A 19,527-nucleotide genomic window follows, 5' to 3' on the forward strand; every position below is an offset into this window, starting at 1 on the left:
GGAAGAATGACAGAACTGCAGGACTGAGTCAGTCTCATGATCTGGAATGCATCGTCTAATGACCTGATCACTGCACAATTTCCACAAGTAGGGGTCATCCCAAATAAAATGCTTAGCATCACTTTTAATTTTATCTTTTTGGGCCTTAGATGCTAAGGGAGGAAAAACAGAAGCAACCAAATAATTGACAATGTTAGCAAACCAGGGAGTAGAAAGAGTCAGAAATACTATACAGTATATACAAATGATCATCCGGGAAATCATCCCGAATGGGTGAATTCGCATCCGATACACGTTCGATCCGACTCAAATGATCAGCAACTAAATTTTGTGCTCCGCTCCTATCACGGATCTCCAAGTCAAACTCTTGAAGCCAGAGAATCCATCGGATCAACCTAGGCTTAGAATCAGCCTTCTTCAACAAGTACTTTAGAGCTGCATGGTCAGTATAAACAATGATGCGGGTACCAAGCAAATAAGATCGAAATTTTTCAAGAGCAAAAACTATGGCTAGAAGCTCCTTCTCAATAGTAGTATAATTCGCTTAGGCAGCATCTAAAGTCCTAGAAGCATAATATATCACCCTGGGCAATTTATCAATTTTCTGAGCAAGGACAGCCCCTAATGCATAATTTGATGCATCACACATAAGCTCAAAAGGGCTATCCAATCGGGTGCCTGGATGATGGGGGTGGTAGTCAGCGCTCTTTTGAGGCAATCAAAAGCCTCTTTGCATCTATCATTAAAGTCAAACTCCACCTCCTTTTGCAACAAGTTGGACAGTGGAAGGGCTACTTTGCTAAAATCCCTTATAAAGCGCCTGTAGAATCCTGCATGACCAAGAAAAGATCGCACCTCTCGCACACAAGAGGGGTAAGGCAATTGTGAAATAACAAAAAATTTTGCAGGATCTACTTCAATACCCTTATTGGAAATAATGTGGCCTAAAACTATACCTTGCTCAACCATAAAATGACATTTTTCAAAATTTAGAACAAGGTTAGTTTCAATGCATCTATTCAAAACTTTTTCCATACTATCCAGACAACCATCAAAAGAGGATCCATACACAGTGAAATCATCCATGAACACCTCTATGCAATTTTCTAAGAAGTCACTGAAAATACTAATCATGCACCGCTGGAAGGTACAAGGGGCATTGCACAGGCCGAAAGGCATCCTCCTATAGGCAAAAGTGCCAAAGGGGCAGGTGAATGTGGTCTTTTCCTGATCCTCAGGAGCAATAGTAATTTGCATATAACCAGAAAAACCATCAAGGAAACAGTACTGATATTTACCTGTCAGGCGCTCAAGCATCTGGTCAATGAATGGTAGGGGAAAATGGTCCTTTTTGGTAACTTGGTTCAGCCTCCTATAGTCAATGCAGACTCTCCAACTGTTCTGCACCCGAGTAGGAATCAGCTCCTCCTTCTCATTTTTTATCACTGTGAGGCCGGTCTTCTTCGGGACTACCTGGACGGGACTCACCCATTGGCTATCGGAGATAGGATAAATAATTCCAGCTTGCAAAAGCTTGATTATCTCTTTCTTCACTACATCAAGAATCACCGGGTTGAGTCTTCTCTGTGGCTGTCTTACTGGTTTAGCTCCATCCTCTAAATTTATTCGATGCATACATGTGGATGGGCTAATACCAGGAATATCCGCCAGGGTCCAGCCTATAGCCTTCTTATGCTTCTTGAGAACAGACAACAACTTCTCCTCTTGCTCATCAGTAAGGGAGGCAGATATAATCACTGGAAAACTTTTGCTATCATCCAAGTAAGCGTATTTTAAATTTGATGGCAGAGGCTTCAATTCTGGTGTGGTTGGCTGGGTAGTGGTAGAAGGAGATGGCTTCTCAGCCTGTACCTCATAAAGAAAGTCAGAGGTATGTGTACTTCCTGAAACATGGTTAGTCCTATCTGACTCTATAAAATCAATCTCAAGAGGTAAAACACCACCACCAGACATGCAATCAATATCACTTTCAGATTCACTTTCAGCATCAAATTCAGACATATGATCAAGTACAATTTCAGACTCAATGCATGAAGAGTGAGAGGTATGCAGATTAGAGTAAAGATCAGTCATGTATTCATCAACAACATGGTCAATTATTTCAGCACGAAATACAGAAAGATCTTCAGATGGGTATTTCATAGCATCCAGAATATTAAAATGAACAGTTATATCACCAAACTCCATGGATAGTGTGCCTGCATAAACATCTATCTTAGTTCTAGCAGTTTTCATAAAGGGTCTGCCTAGAATGATGGGAACTGATCCTTGAGAAAATCCATCTTCCATATTCAAAATATAAAAATCAACAGGGAAAATCAGTTCACCAACTCTAACTAAGACATCTTCTATGAAACCAACAGGGTAGGCAACACTTCTATTAGCTAAATGAATTACCACATCAGTTGAATGCAAGGGACCTAGAGATAGAGAATTAAAAATAGACAGAGGCATAACACTAACAGAAGCTCCTAAATCTAGCATGGCATTGTCAAACTTACTATTCCCTATAATACAAGGTATGCTGAATGTACCTGGATCTTTACATTTTTCAGGAATTTGGGGAACAGATTTACCAATCAGTGCAGAGACATTTCTGCCCATGCTAATTCATTCACTTCCTTTAAGCTTCCTCTTATTAGTGCACAGCTCCTTCAAGAATTTGGCATATCTTGGAATTTGCTTTATTGCATCCAGCAGAGGTATGTTCACCTCTACTTTTCTGAATGTTTCCAAGATCTCTTTCTCTGCCTCTTCCATTTTTCTGTTGGAGACTGCTCTTGGAGGGGATGGAAGAGGAGGAATGTGTTGCTTCTGCAAATCAGAATTACCAGTGGAAGATTCACCTGCACAGAAATTGTTAGGTAAATTTTTGTCGTTACCTTTTTCTGGAGTAGAGTGAAGTTTGGCAGGTTCATTTGCAGATGAGGAAGGTGTTACGGGTTGAGGTCCTTGACACTGCTTTCCCGACCTCAATGAAATGGCACTGACATTTTTGGGATTTTGGATAGCTTGGGAAGGCAGCTTGTCAGAATTCTGGGACTGTTGTTGATTCAATTGTGTAGCCAATTGTCCCATCTGATTGGTTAAGCTCTGAATGGAGGCTCTGGTCTCTTGTTGAAACTGCATGTTCTGCATAGTCATTTGCCTCACAAGTTCTTCGAGGGAAGGTTGTGGAGGAGCCTCAACTGTTGGCTGTTTCTGGGGCTGTTGTTGTTGTTGGATTGGTGGAGGAATGTATGGTCTGCTTGGGCCAGCAGCATTTTGGAAGGAAGGAGCAGGCTGTTGTTGTTGTTGCTGAGGGCTAAACCATCTGAGATTAGGGTGATTCCTCCATCCAGGGTTGTATCTGTTGCTGGAGAGGTCATAATTGTTCTGCTGTGGTTGATTTTGCTGCTGAGGTTGAGGAAATCTATTGTAAATATTAGCAGCATAAGCTTCGGGCTGCTCAATTGCTCCAGGTTGCTGCATGGAAGGGCAAAGGTCTGTATGGTGGTCAGCAGATGAGCACAAACCACAGACCCTTGCAACAGGTACAGATTTCTGGTTCAAGGCCAGCTGGGTTACCAAGTTAACCAATGCATCCAATTTTCCTTCAAGCTTCTTAGTTTCTGATGATGCAGCTGAGTTTGTAGCTACCTCATGCACTCCTCTAATGACTATAGCATCATTTCTGGCGCTAAACTGCTGGGAGTTGGAAGCCATCTTCTCAATTAAATTTCTGGCTTCAGCAGGAGTCATGTCTCCAAGGGCTCCACCACTGGCAGCATCTATCATACTTCTCTCCATATTACTGAGTCCTTCATAAAAATATTGGAGAAGCAGCTGCTCTGAAATCTGATGGTGAGGGCAACTGACACATAGTTTTTAAATCTCTCCCAGTATTCATACAGGCTCTCTCCGCTGAGTTGTCTAATACCTGAGATATCCTTCCTGATGGTTGTGGTCCTGGAAGCAGGGAAATTTTTTTCTAAGAATACTCTCTTCAGGTCATCCCAGCTCGTGATGGACCTTGGAGCAAGGTAATACAACCAGTCCTTTGCCACTCCCTCTAAAGAATGAGGAAAAGCCTTTAGAAATATATGATCCTCTTGGACATCTGGGGGTTTCATGGTGGAGCAGACAATATGAAATTCCTTCAAATGTTTGTGCGGGTCTTCACCTGTAAGGCCATGAAACTTTGGAAGCAAATGAATCAGTCCAGTTTTAAGAACATATGGGACATCCTCATCAGGGTATTGGATGCACAAGCTTTCGTAGGTGAAATCAGGTGCAGCCATTTCCCTTAGAGTCCTCTCACGGGGTGGAGGTTGTGCCATGTTCTTAGAATGTTCAAAATCAGAATGCTCAAAATTGTAATGCTCAAAATCAGGATGTTCAAAATCACCAATAACAGAATGCACAGATTCACCAGTAATGGAATGATCAGGATGATCAAAAGGTATAAAATGATGCCTAACTAATCTATGAAATGTCCTATCTATCTCAGGATCAAAGGGTTGTAAGTCAGATGGATTGCCTCTAGTCATACACTACATTCAGCATGCACAACTAGTTGCTTTGTCATGTAAATAAAGGTGCAGGTTTGAACTACAACTACCCTCAAATGATATCCAAATGACTTGAAATTTTGTGAGCAACCTTATAAAATGATGAGAAGATAGCACAAAAATTTCAGGCAAAAATTCAAAGTCTAACTATGGAAGCTAAAAATGGTAGGTTAAGAAAAATAAGTGAATAAAACTTGAAAAATAAAAAACTTTTGACAGAATCACTATTTTTGGATGATGGAGACCTCAGCCAGCCTGCCATGACATAGGAAATTTTGTTTCTACCCCAAATACATATATAATAATTGCGATTCTGATAACCGGAGCAAAAGTTATGACCGTTTGAAGTTTCGACAAACACAAAATTTGCTACTTTTTTTGGAACTTTCAAATCTGACCAAACTAAAGGCTCTAGCTATTTTTCCCACAAAATATAGATTAAAAGAAGTTACCACAAAAAAATTCAGCCAAAAATAACAACTCTAGCTACTAAAACAAAAAATCTCAAATAATTCAGCATGGGTGGTCGCTAAAATCCGTCCCTACTTGATTTCTACTACTACTCTGTTTTGCCGCAAGCAAAAGTGGTCGCTAAGTCCGTCGCAAAACACTATTCACAGCAAAACACCCAAAACTGAAACAGGGGAAGCGCTTAATAGGAAAACTGAAACAGGGGAAGCGCTTAATAGGAAAACTGAAATAGGGGAAGCGCTTAATAGGAAAACTGAAACAGAACACACACTAAACAAAATACCAGGACACTAAACAACACTAACACACATACTAACACAATACTAACAATTAAACATAAAACACGAAGGAATTAAACACACAACACTAGCTAGCTATTGTGAACCTTTGGACACTGCTCCCCGGCAACGGCGCCAAATTTGATCGAGGCCATACCCGAATCAAATAAACATGATAATGCAGTAACTAGGAAGTGATCCTAGGTCGTTTCCCAACGAGCAATGATAAACCAAATGTTCATAATATACTTGCAGTAACAGTAACGATTGGGGGCGTTTGTTTGTTTTGTGATTTAAGGAGCAGAACAAGTAAACTAGAATACGAAACTAATAATAATAAAAATGGGTTGTTTCCTCTGATTCAGAAGCCATTCTCTTATCCTGGGTTATGGAGAATTCGTCCCTAACTGTAACCACTTAATCCAACCCTATTTCAATTTACTAAGCGAAAATCAACCTAGGGTTGTCAATACGTGATTAGGCACCACATACACCAGTTAGCCCTTCGTCCATTAAGCATGAACGCAAGTTAGGCTCAGAGGCAATTAATCGAACACGAAGCGTGCACTAATTAATGTTCACGAATTTGGGTTAACTGGTGAAGGGAAAACTGCCAGGGAACCACATTATAAACAAAACCTCAAAGAGAGTTGGGCTTCTTCCTCAGAAGGAAACAACACCAGAATAATTAGCCTTCCATAGATTCAAACAGAAAACGTAAATGAAACATGAAGCAGAAACGTAAATAACAAAAACGTAAATGAGACAGAAATGAAAATGAAAACAGAAACGTAAATGAAAGTAGAAGAAGAAACAAGAACGAAATTGTAATTAGAAGCAAGAAATGGGAAATTGCATTAAGAACGAAAACAATAGCATTAGAACAGAAAGAACTTAAAACCCTAAACAAATCTCTGAATAATGAATGGCATAACAGAATGCCTTGCATGAATCCCAAGGTTGCTATTTAAAAAGAGTCACTCAAAGTCACTTGGCCCTATTACAATACTCTGGCCTAAAACGAAATAAACACTAAACCACATAAAATAAAATTGCAAAATTTCCTAATTAAAAATTAACTAAGGTAAGCGCTGCTTTATTTTCCCTCTTCAAGTCCACAACCAAAATCCGGATTAAGCCCAATGTTTCATTAATTCCTGAAATTAGATTAAAAACATCAAATTAGCTAAATGAGACCAAATAATAAAACTGCCTAATTAATTGACAATTAAGACCAATCAGTAATTAAAATGGTGCAAAAAGGGTTTAGAAAATAGAAGAAAATGATGGCACATCACAAATCATACACCAATCTTCACAAAAAGATAAAAGTGTTTTACTGCCATATCATCAAAATCAAGTCAAACTATTCCATATACTTCAAAATGAGCAAACCAACTACCCATAAATAAAACTAACTATGTATATAAACATAAAAGAAATACTATACTGAAACCATAATCATAATAATAATAATAATAATCCAAAAAGCAAAAAGTATCATCAGGAATTTAGAATTCCTGTGACTGGTCCTGGGTGTCCTTTGTCTGAACATCCTCCTCATCTGTCAGATGAAGTACTAGAGTAGCTGGAGGAGAAGTGTCCATTGCCAGGAGTGGTGTGGTCAGGTCCTCTGGTATCTCTAAAATAGGAGTGGAGGGGTCTGTTGTACGCTGAGGTGAGGGTAGGTCCACCACTGGTGCAGGAGGCTCTGAAGTGGCCTCAAGGGATCTATCAGGAGTGGCAACAGCTACCTATCTCACATGTGTCTCACCTGCCTCCTCCCCTATAACAAATGGCTCTGGTATGGTTGCCTCAGATGACTCATCGTCCACATGCTACGGTACTTGGGTTGTGTGACCTTTATCTTCCCTGTGAAGAGAAGGTTGGGTCCCGGGCCAGGCTACCATCTCCCTGAACTGCTCAACTAAAGGAATAGATCCTAGAGGCGCCACCATCTATAAACTCTATAATAAAATGATCTGCCCCTGATGAATGCTCTAAAGCATGGCTTCAAAGTGCTGAGAATCTGTCAGAGCTGGGACAGAAGGAGCTGCTGAAGTGGATGCTGGAGTAGGAGCTGCAGAAGTGGAAGGAAGCTCAGCTGGCCTCACCCTCGCCCTCCTAGCCCCTAGGATAGAAACTGTTAGATCCTCAAGATTCCAACAGCTCTTCTTGATGTAGGCCAAGTTAATGACCAGGCTCAGGCGCTCAAAAGTAAGGCTGTCAGAGACAACCCCTATGGCTCTACATAATGTGGTGATCAGAGCAAGAAACCCAAGTCTAGAAGTGTTAGACTGGGCTATAGAAGTCATATGGCCAGAAATAAGAGCTCCTATGTTCATGTCCATGCGAGAGACTAGGCCAAAGATCAGCCTAGCTTTGTCCACTGTCAGATCAGAGGTATGTGATGTGGGGGCCAGGTTGGAGTATGAGAGAACACTCCACACCTGAGCTAGAGTAGTCAAATCCTTCCTGAGAATCTTCCCAGGATGGCCCTCAGTGTTCAAGATGAACCCTTGGCCTGGTATGCATAAAGCAGCCTCAATCTCTCTATAATCTATAGGCAACCTGCAGTATCTGGAGTATGTGGGTAAAGTTTCACCTTCTGCCAATACCACAGGTGTCTCCAAGAATATGTTGAGACTGTCAACATCAATCTTCACTAAATGGCCTCTGACTCTAGATTGTTTTGGTGAAGGTCCCTCAGAGTTGTATAAGTTTGCATAGAACTCTTTCACCAAAGCCAAGTCTATGCTCCCATCAACCAAATTGGTGAGGTGTTAATGGAAATTACGCCTCTCCAATTCATTTTTAAAATCATCTAGCTCAGTGTGATAGACTACCTTCCTCTCAGGCAAGATGTTTCTCCCCAAGATATTATTTGTGTACCGGTTCCAAGCATCTAAAGAGGAAAATCTCCTTGTATCATATTGTGTTGTGGGTCTTGAACCAATACTTTTGCGTTTCCTAGAAGCCATCTGTATATAATGAAACCAAACAGTTAAACAGGACACAAGTTGTTTAAATTCAAAAACTGAAAAAGGCACTAGCGGCTTAGCGAGACATGGTCCGCTTAGCGGAAGTTGCGGATTTCAGCTTCTGCATAATTAGCTTAGCTGGCAAGTGTCCGCTAAGCCTAATGGCTGCCGCAAGGATTTGCGCTAAGCTCCTAAATGGCTGCGCTTAACGGCAATCATATAGTAAAAAAAATATACAAAGTATGGGAGCTTAGCGAGCGGGGCTCGCTTAGCTCGATGGATGCTGCGACGAAATGCGCTTAGCTCAAGAAAGCTTGGCTTAGCGTGCAGCTATCAACAAAAATTTGACTAAGTTACCTGGGCTTAGCAATTCAGCCTCGCTTAGCCACAGGCATCTCGGCAAAAGGATGAGTGTTCATCCTTAAAAGATGAACTCGCTTAGCATGGTAAGCGTGCTTAGTGAGTTCTTCAGAGAACACCTATATTCAATGAGTACTGATGAACTCGCTTAGCGCAGAATGCTCGCTTAGCGAGTTCATCGCGTTTTCCAGAAAATGCAGAAAACACAGTTCGTTTTCTTGCACTTTTCAAGCCTCTAAAAGGCATATCAGACATGCAATGTTCCCAAAATAATCAATACAGTACAAACATATATAAAGTCCTAATCTTAAACTATTTCTAAAAAAGCATTAAAATCCTAAAAATCTAAAGCTAAATGTAAGGTTTTCTACCCTAAAGTTTGTAGAAGCAAGCTTCATGATGATGAACCAAGCAATTTTGATGATGCCAAAAGCCCAAGTGATTGATTCAAGATTGATTCAAGACTTCAAGATCAAGCATCAAGAATCCAATCCAAGATTCAAGATTCAAGAGAAGAAATCAAGAAGCAACAAGTCAAGACTTTATATAGGATAAGTATTAAAAGATTTTTTCAAAAACCAAATAGCACAGTTTTTTTTTACAAAAGAATTTTCTCAAATTTTCTAAGATACCAGAGTGATTACTCTCTGGTAATCGATTACCAGTTGGCAGTAATCAATTACCAATGACCAGTTTGGTTTTCAAAATATTTTCAAATGGTTTGCAACATTCCAAAATGATTTTCAAATAGTGTAATCGATTACACTATATTAGAAATCGATTACAAGTGAATCTGAACGTTGGAATTAAAATCCAATTGTGAAGAGTCACAGCTTTTCATAAAATACATTGTGAAATCGATTACACCTTTATGGTATTCGATTACCAGTGAATAGTTTTAAAGAAAAAGTTAAGAGTTATAACTCTTAACATGGTTTTCTCAAAATTCATAACTCTTCCAATGATTTCTTTGACCAGACATGAAAAGTCTATAAAAGCATGAATTTGGCACACGTTCAAAATATATGATCTTCTTCCAAACAATCCGTCTTCACAATCTTTCTCTAACCATTGCCCATTGCTTTTTCTTTGCCAAAAAGCTTTCTAAACTTTGTTTCAAAACTTTGTTTTTTCTACAAGTGGAAATCCTGCAGAAAACAAAAATGTGCTATCTTTTCTTCCTTCTCCCTCTTGCCAAAAGATTCAAAGGACTAATCGCTTGAGAATTCTTTTGATTCTTTCTCTTACCTTTAAACAAAAGATTTCAAAGGACTAACCGCCTGAGATATCTTTTGTTTCCCCTTACAAAGATTCAAGGGACTAACCACCTAAGAATTCTTTGTCTTAACACATTGGAGGGTACATCCTTTGTGGTACAAGTAGAGTGTACATCTACTTGGGTTGTAATACTGAGAACAAGAGAGGGTACATCTCTTGTGGATCAGTTCAAGTGGAGTGTACATCCACTTGGTTGTTCAAAGAGAACAAGGGAGGGTACATCCCTTGTGGATCTTTGCTTGAAAAGGATTTTGCAAGGTTATTGCAAATCTCAAGAACCGATGGTTGCTTGGGGACTGGATGTAGGCACGGGTTGTGGCCGAACCAGTATAAATCTTGTGTTTGTCTTTCTTTTTCCCAACACTCTTTATTTTTTTGTTGTGCACTTTTTATTTCTGCTTTACTTTTTTCTAAGTTATTGTTTCTGTTCTTTAATTTCTTATAACTTAGTAGTAAAGCCTAATTGAATCTACTAACATTGCGAAGAATAAATTTTTAATTAGTCAAGACACATTCATAATTAATTCAATCCCCCCTTGTTAATTATTCTGAGGCCACTTGATCCAACAAAGTTCAGACAAGAAAAAGAGAAAAGGAAGTAAGTAACTTACTTGTATCGTTGATGCTTTGTGATTGGAAGTTGATAATGCCAAAAGAAAGTACAGATGCAAAATGTGCAAAATTTTTGAGAGAGAGAATGCAGAGAAGAAGCTTGCAAAATCTGGCAATTGTGAGTGTAACTGCCGTTACACTTACTTAAGCAGTTTCGACACTGTCGCCTAGCGGACCGCTGCGCTAAGCGAGCCAAAGAGACATTTGGTTTCTCAGTGAGGCTCACTTAGCGGATCCGCACGCTTAGCCAACATTTCAAATTCAAAGTCAATTTTTTTTTGCACAGAAAAAGGCTTGGCTTAGCGCTCGGATAAAACTGCTTAGCGAGTTATGTAGATCAAAAAATCTGCAACTCTCGCTAAGCCGGGCTCTCTGCCGGCTTAGCTAAAATGATGCATTTTAAGTACAAAGGAGAGATCGCTTAGCTGATAAGGAATCACTTAGCGCTTACATTGCCGCAAGGAATTCAGCTTAGCCACCATGACTAGCGCTTAGCTCCATGAACCCCAGTTCTAGCCGCAAAGAAATGAGCTTGGCGGCAACGAGTCGTGCTTAGCCAAACAATACACTACGCTTATCAGTTAGGCCGTCGCTTAGCCGAATTCAGATCGAATTGAAATTGGCTTAGCTCAGTCTTGGCCAGCTTAGCGAACCAAATCAGCCTCAGATGCAAGGGTTGAGCGCTAAGCGCTTGAGACTCGCAGCTTAGCGCATGAACAAAGATACGCTTAACACGAGGCTTGCGCTTAGCGAAAGGACTATTTTTCAGAAAATGTTTTCCAAGTTATTTTTCCGTCCCTTCCTCAACAAATAGAAACCCTTATATCTAAAATTCAAGGATAAGCTGATATAATCCACTGTACAAATTATAAAGCAAGTTCCACATGATATATGCATGAAAAACAAAGATAACAGAAATTGAAACTGGGTTGCTTCCCAGGAAGCGCTTCTTTAACGTCATTAGCTTGACGCATTTACCTCAATGGGTGCTATCATGTTTTGGTTCTTACTTCCAGAACCTCTTGACCCACTTCCATTACCTGTAAGCAAACATTTTGTTTTGGATCAGGCTTGTTTTCAACAAACAAATCAAAATCAATTTTCTGATCTTCAAAACCCATCTCCAGCTTCTTTCTACCCATATCAACTATGTAGCTTGCAGTTAACATGAATGGCCTTCCCAATATTACAGGAATGTCATTATCTTCACATATATCCATTACTACAAAGTTTGCCGGGAAGATAAAATGTTTCACTCTGACCAGCACATCTTCAATTACTCCATATGGTCTGGTAATGGAGCGGTCAGCCAGTTGTAAAGTCATCTTAGTGGGCATGATCTCCAAATCTCCCAACCTTCTGCACATGGAGAGTGGCATTAAATTAATGTTGGCTCCCAGGTCAATAAGAGCCTTTCCCACAATGACTTCTCCAATTGAACAAGGAATAGTTACACTCCCAGGGTCTTTATGCTTGGGTGGAAGGATCTTTTGAATCACATCACTACAATTTCCTTCCACTACGATGTTTTCCTGGTGAATATACTTATGTTTCCTTATTAACATATCCTTCAAGAATTTGGAGTAGTGACATTTGCTGTAAAGCTTCTCCAAAGGGCATGGTCATTTCCAGTTTCCTGAAAATATCCAAAAATCTCGCCAAATGACGGTCCTTCTCCTTCTTGGAAGGTACCACAGGATATGGTACTTCCTTACCTTCATTTACAGCTTTATCACTTCTACTCTTCTCTTCATTTTCATTTTTTCATATTTTTCAATTTTTTATTTTCTTTTTCTTTTTTTACTTATTGTCAGCCTCCACAAACCTTTTACTCCTTGTCATCACAGCTTTGCATTCCTCCTTGGGATTCTTTTTTGTATTTGCCACAAAACTGTTGGATGACTTGTCAGCTATCTGCTTGGCCAGTTGTCCCACCTAGACCTCAAGGTTCTTCAGTGCTGACTCAGTGCTTTTATGATTTGACATTGTTACTTGCATAAATTGAGTCAAAGTCTCCTCCATCTTAGTAGTCCTCTGAAAGATGTTAGGCCCTTGTTGGATTGGCCTGTTCGAAGGTCCACCCTGGTCTTTGTTGAACTGATTACCAGGGTGCGACCTCCACTCCTTGTTGATTATAAGGACCCTGCTGGAAGCCTGAAAATCCTCCTTGAGTATACCCTTGTCACTGTTGATTTCCCATATAATGAATTTCTTGAGTGTTTTCTTCAATGGAAATACATTGGCCTGTTTCATGAGCCTCACCACAGATGGTACAACCTGTAACCTGCAAAATAGAAGAATGTGAAGGTCGACCAATAGACAGTTTCGTTGGCAACTTACCAAGTGTTTCTGTTAAAATCTCAAGTTGCATAGAAAGCAACTTATTCTGTGCCAATAAAGCGTCATGTGATGATAGTTCTAAGAAGCTTTTCTTTGTGGGTTAATGGGTTCTATCATGTAGAATGGCGTGATCACTAGCTGACATATTCTCAATTAGCTCAGTCGCTTTTTCCGAGGTCTTCAGCTTTATTTTCCCCCCTGCAGAAGCATCTAGCAGTTCCTTGGTTTGTGGTCTCAGCCCATCTATGAACATATTCAATTGAATTGACTCTTAAAACCTATGGGTGGGAGTTCTTCTCAATAAACCTCTGAACCTTTCCAATGCTTCACTCAGAGATTCATCAGGGAACTGATGAAATAAAGAGATTGCAGCTTTCCCTTCCATAATCTTAGACTCTAGGAAGTATTTCTTTAGAAACTTTTCAACAACTTCTTCCCAGGTTTTCAAACTATTACCCTTAAACGAGTGAAGCCACCTCTTGGCCTTTCCTGCCAATGAGAATGAGAATAGGCTGAGTCTTATAGCTTCATCTGGCACACCGACAATCTTAACAGTGTTGCATATTTCAATGAACGTTTCCAAATGTGCATAGGGGTCTTCATTAGGTAATCCTTGTAATAAATTCCCCTGTATTAAATGAATTAAAGAATGTGGGTAGTTGATGTCGTGAGCTTGCACTTCAGGATGTGCAATGCTAGCAAAGAATTGTGGTACTGAGCTGTTTGAATAATCCTTAAGGGTGATCCTCTGGTGTTGCTCGTCTTCCATGATAGTGGCTTTAGGAAATTGAGTAGTGGATTCCCTTGATGATGGTGAATCAGGTGATAATGAATCAGGAAAATGAGTTTCTTCCTCAAGAATGGATGCAACTGTTCTATCTTGCAGAAGTTTCCTTCTCCTCTCGGCCCTCTTCCTTCTCAATGTAGCTTCAATTTCTAAGTCTAGAGGAACTAAATTGCCTGTGGGAGATCTATGCATATAAAATACTAATAGACACAGGGGTTATCCAATTTAATAAGAGAAGATAAATATGAATTGAGAACAAATATTCACAGATAATCACGTGAGAAATGATGCGTAAAAACAAGTAGACGACACGTTGGTCTTCCTAATAGGTGCCTGATGTTAGAAGGATATTCTCTACTTAACAATGCTCATGCGTTCTATGGTCTCTCCTAAAATGCTAAACCTCGATTCCTCATGACAATCTAGCCTAATCCTGATCAAGCATCGTCCGCAGATTCCTCTTGTTGGACTAAACTCGGCCAGGACCGCATTAAGACAAACATACAACAACTAGGTTACCGTACCCCGATTCCTCGTGAAAATACGACAAACTAGTCTTGTCCTATCAAGTTCTAAGAATCATACCAGTTTCCACTGTTGAATGATCCTAAAAACACATGCATCTACGTGATCAAGGCAAAAGCATGGTAGAATGAAGTTCTGATGGCACAGAGAACACACAAAACATCATTAAATAGATAAAAAGATATTTACATCAAGTACCTACAAGGAAAATCCAACAAAGGATTTAGCTTTCCATAATTGGGAAGCTTCTTTTACAACAAAGAGAAGAGAAAGATGAAAGATTGCAGAAATACAAGTAGTGGGGATGTCTCCTCCACCTGTAGGACCTCACAATCACTCACAAACTCATCTCAAGCTCTCAGGACGGCTTCCTCTTCCAGCTCTGGTCTCTGCAGATCTTCACACAACAAATTCTCCCAAACTCTCTGGAATTTGGACCTTTCTCTCTCTAGAACTCTCCAATTATGCAGAAGCTTCAAGAAAAGGCCAAACTCTCCTCAAAAATCTGATTTCAGACTTAAATAGGTGGCTTTGTTCGTGCTCGTGCGCTTAGCGCAATTTTGAACCGCTTAGCGCGCATTAGTGAATTACGGCTTAGCGTGGCTTTTCTTGTTCAGCGAATGGACCGAAGCAGTGCGCTTAGTGGTATGGCCCTTCGCTCAGCGAACAAGCACAGCTCATCCTTCTTCCAGATTCTTCCTCGCACTTAGCCAAGGAATGTTGCGCTCAATGGATAGCTCGCTAAGCCAGTAGATTGGCTTAGCGAGAGGGTGAAAATCAGCACTTAAAAACTTGCCTAATTATCCTGAAATTGAGAGAAAATGATTATTAAATACACAAAATGGGAGTACTACATATTTATTACCTATCTTTAACAAACAGTAATTATAACACTACAAAATAACCATAAATTGGAGAAGTTTGATACAATTTACACAAGTTTTATACACAAAAGTTAGTCGTATTCACCGACTAACAGGTGACAACTCACCAAGAACTTTAGATTTCTTATCCACTAGTAATCTAACTTTCCAAACTAAGTCTCCCATTTGAAAAGATCCTCTTCTGACCTTTTTGTTATAATGTTTAGCAACTTTCTCTTTTTGACGAATAATATTTCCTAGAGCACTTAAACGTTCCTCGTTTAAGGTGTTCAACTCATCATACATCATATTAGTCTTGGACCGAAATTTCATTTTGTCTTTGAATTCAAATTAAATTTTGATTTATTTCGATAGGGAAAACAACTTTGTGCTCATAAACCAACTTAAAAGGAGTAACACTAGTGACCCCTTTTGGTGAATTTTGATAAGCCCAAAGAACTTGATCTAAACTTTCATGCCAACTCCTAGGTGTCATACCCTAATTTCGTCTGTGGACCATTGTTTTTCGGCATGCGACCTTCGTTTGACCACCTCAAAATGTTTAACACCCATCATTGTGGAATCCGTAAAGTTCCGTGAGATTTCAGAAAGAAAATGGCCAAAAACACAAAAATGGGGGGCTGAACTTATCAAGATAGGCGTGTAAATAGCAATTCGAATCTAGGCCCTTCTGGAACATTTTGGAAGTTGGGTTGCTTAAGGAGGAAGCAACTAGCCGGCAAGCTCCTCCACGTTGTTGAAAAATGGTTTCTGGGGCTTCCATGGCTTCCGTAAAATTTCCGAAAACTTTGGGTAAGCATATTTCACTTAACATTGGTGAAAGGGAAGAGAAAAAAAGATGAAAATCAAATCCGAAACACTTACGTAAGGCTTCCGTAACTTTTCCGTAAAGTACGAAAAGGGGGGTGAACTTAGTAATTGGGGTGCGCTTAGAAATCTTTCTCAAGAAGCCTCTGGGTAGGAAGCACCTCTTTTTTTTCTTATAAATAGGGGAGGGGGCTGTTTCAAAAAGGTTCATGACCCCTAAGCTATGCATTTCGACTGTTTTGGGTGAAAAAATGTGTTTTCGTGAAGAAAATCCAAGCCGAGGTGCTTCCGTAAGCGATTCTGTGGAAATTCTTCATCGTTCTTCACCGTTATTCGTCCTTCTTCAGTCTTCAACCGGTAAGTTCCTGAAATCAAATCTTTCAATTCATTCTATGCACCCTTAGTGGTCCTTCCTTGTTTTGTGTACTTTCACTTTAATTTTGCTTACTTTCAGTTTTCTTTTCTTCCGCTTTAACGAGCTTTTAACCATTTATTTAAGCCGTTTTCTCACCTAATTAATGATAAAATGAATTTCACCCGATCATTTGTGTTGTAATGTCGTTCAATCACTGTTAAAGCAAAATCTAACCGATCGTTCACGCTGTAACCTCGGCTAAACCAAAAAAAGGAAAAATAATAATAAAATAATCAAAATATCTTGAAAAACAATAATAAAATAATCAAAATATCTTTGAATAAAATAATCAAAAAAATCAATCGGACGTTTTTCTTTGGAAGTTTCCTTGAATGAATTGACTAATAACCAAAGTGAAACTAAGGCTAAAATTAAATCACAAATCAAGCTTCGTCCGCAAAAGTCACTCAAAACCATTTTAAGGTCCAACACCTTAAACGGTCCTCTTTGCTTTTATCGGTTAACATGGACCGTTCAAAAGCATAAAATCAACACATAACATTACCGCTTTTTGAAAGAACTACGTAGGTCTGATTTCCTCATCGCAATTGAGGATACGTAGGAGCAAAAACCCCGCTTTTGTCAACCACCCCAAGAGATCGTTAATGGTCCAACGCCTTAATGTTTCTCTCCTTTCCAAAAATCAAAAGATCGTTTAATGGTCCAATGCCTTAAACGACTTTTGTTTGGTTAAAATCGATCTTGCGGAAAAAGATCAAAACAACTTAACCAACGTTTAGTTCTAAAAGAACTACATAGGTCTGATTTCCTCATCACAATTGAGGATACGTAGGAGCGAGGGAAACACCCTTGTCCACCACAAAAAGATAAAAAATACAAAAAAACACAAAAAGCATAAAAACACAAAAAGACATAAAAAAGGGAAAATAAAACATTTTGAATTCATATTTGCACACTTGATTAAAGTTTGTCGTCCTTTGTGACGGACGCGTGGGGTGCTAATACCTTCCCCGTGCGTAAAAACAACTCTCGAACCTTTCACGATTAAAGTTCGTAGACCACACCTTTCCGATTTTTCCAACATTTTCCTCGAATAAACATTGGTGGTGACTCCGCACATTTTCCTTTCTTGGAAGACGCACCCGTGAGCCCTGCGTCACCCTCCCGCCGAAGGGTAGGTTGCGACAGTTGGCGACTCCACTGGGGACTATTTTTAGAGAGTTAGGCCTTCTAATCTCGTGAAATATCATGACTTCCTCTTTTGTTGGTTTCCTTTTATTTCTCTTACATTCTTGTATATAACTCTTTGATGCTTTTAGTGTGTTTTTGAAATGTATGCATGAGATAGATAGTTATTCATTTGATGCACACAAACACCAACACTATTTGTACACACAGTGAGTTGAAAAGGGGCCCTATACCCGGGTCCATGGGAACATAAGGAGTGGAGGTGAATCTGTGGTCATGCTAGGTCTCCGACTTGCTTGATAACAATGAACCCTCATCTAGAGTTTTTCTCTTTGACAACATATTGTTGCTGGTAGTCCTTACTGCCGCAATATGTTTTTTCGAAGGGGATGATACCTCTAGAAACCATCAAGAGAGATATGACCACCTTGGGAATTATCATTAAAAGCCTCTTAGTTCCTCCCGTTTAGGTCCCTAAAATAGGGGCACGAAGCGAACACGTTGCGTGCCTTTTAAACATTACCATGCATATAACCTAAATGTCATGTACGCCTTTGCTGTATGATTATTTATGGATATTGTCATACTGTGTACATCCCCATGTTGTGCTTTTGTGCGTCTGCATCATGTCATCACACACACGTTGTATGTTGGTCTCGTCTTTTGTCACGAGAAGTCGGAAGGTCCATATCACCTTCTTAACTGCATACATGGGGCACTGCGCCCCCAAATGCACAAGTAAGAATATATGATTTTTTGGTCTCTCGTGTCCGTAAATGCATTCATATCATGCACCGCATAAGCATCTCTTCATGGCATCATAATGGACATATCGTTCCTGCATTTGTCACTTACCATATTCATGCATTGCATTTTGCATAAGTCACTTCATCACCATGCATCTGCATCTAACATGTTTTTGCATACCATTTGTTTTCATGTTTACTTATGCATGATCCATGCATTTTCCTCTGCAAAACAAAAACAAAAAAGGAAGCATGAAAATTCACGCTGCATTCTTAGTTGCATATGTTCGATACCATGAGCCAACCATGTTGGAATCATAAACTCATTTCACATAAAAACAAAATGATTTAACATGGTACCATGAGCCAACCATCTCAATTTCATAATTGCATTTGCCATGCATAGCTTAAGTATGCTCGAGTCATTCATCTCTGTGAAATGTTGTCAAATTATTGGCAATCGAAATTGCCATTCCTTGGATTATAGGGTTGAACCAAGCTCATGCCTTTATGGAAAAGGTTCATCAAGTCAAGTTGAAGTATGGAAGTAACCATCTTGCAAAAATTGGGGCAAAAGATGGATCGGGTTACATCGCTGCTTCGTCTACTGCCAAACACATTTAGGACTGTTGATGTCCTTGTTACTTCTAGTTTCACCTTGACAAAGATGTCATGGACCATGTTGAAAATCTAAATTTATTCAACCCCATGTCTTGCGTAAAAATTTGCAATACTTCAACTGTGCATCATTCGCATACATCCATGCTTTTAATTGGTTGCATTTCTCATTGCATTCTTTCCTTGAAAAAAAAACAAACTTAATCATTGTTATCAAAAGGAAAGAACACGCTGTACGACGCCCTTACCAAACCCGTGCTAGAGCTAGAGTAATGGGTGAAGTAGAGGAGGTGCAAAAGCAAATGAAGGCCGACATGGAGGCCATGAAAGAGCAAATGGCCACAATGATGGAGGCCATGATGAGCCTGAAGAAGATAATGGAAGCCAATATGGTTGCAGTTGCCGCTACCAGCGCTGTTGCTAAGGTGAACCTGATGCCCCCATCTGGCCTCAACCAAATGAATCATCCAACCTCAGCTATGGTAGGCAAAGATTTGGGAAATACGAGCAGCCCCTATTATGTGCAAATTCAAAACAAGCATGCCTTCCCGCCATATGGCTTGCCTCCCAATTATTCACCATCCAATGAGGCGTACATGTAGAAGCAAAGCTTCATGGTGAATCAAAGGTGATTCAAAGGTGTTTTGATGATAACAATGATGATAACAAAAGATGATGACAAAGGTGATGAACAAAAAGCTCAAA

At 39.7% G+C, this 19,527-nt stretch overlaps 1 non-coding gene across 1 annotated transcript; it reads left to right on the forward strand.

Annotated features, from left to right (window-relative positions):
* Positions 1 to 3,856: 3,856 nt before the first annotated feature.
* Positions 3,857 to 3,962, forward strand: LOC114372791. Its single transcript, XR_003658354.1, has one exon. It is a non-coding gene; the product is annotated as a small nucleolar RNA R71 (small nucleolar RNA).
* The last annotated feature ends 15,565 nt before the right edge of the window (positions 3,963 to 19,527 follow it).

This window comes from Glycine soja, chromosome 10 (genome assembly GCF_004193775.1).
Source record: "Glycine soja cultivar W05 chromosome 10, ASM419377v2, whole genome shotgun sequence".
Lineage (NCBI taxonomy): Eukaryota > Viridiplantae > Streptophyta > Magnoliopsida > Fabales > Fabaceae > Glycine > Glycine soja.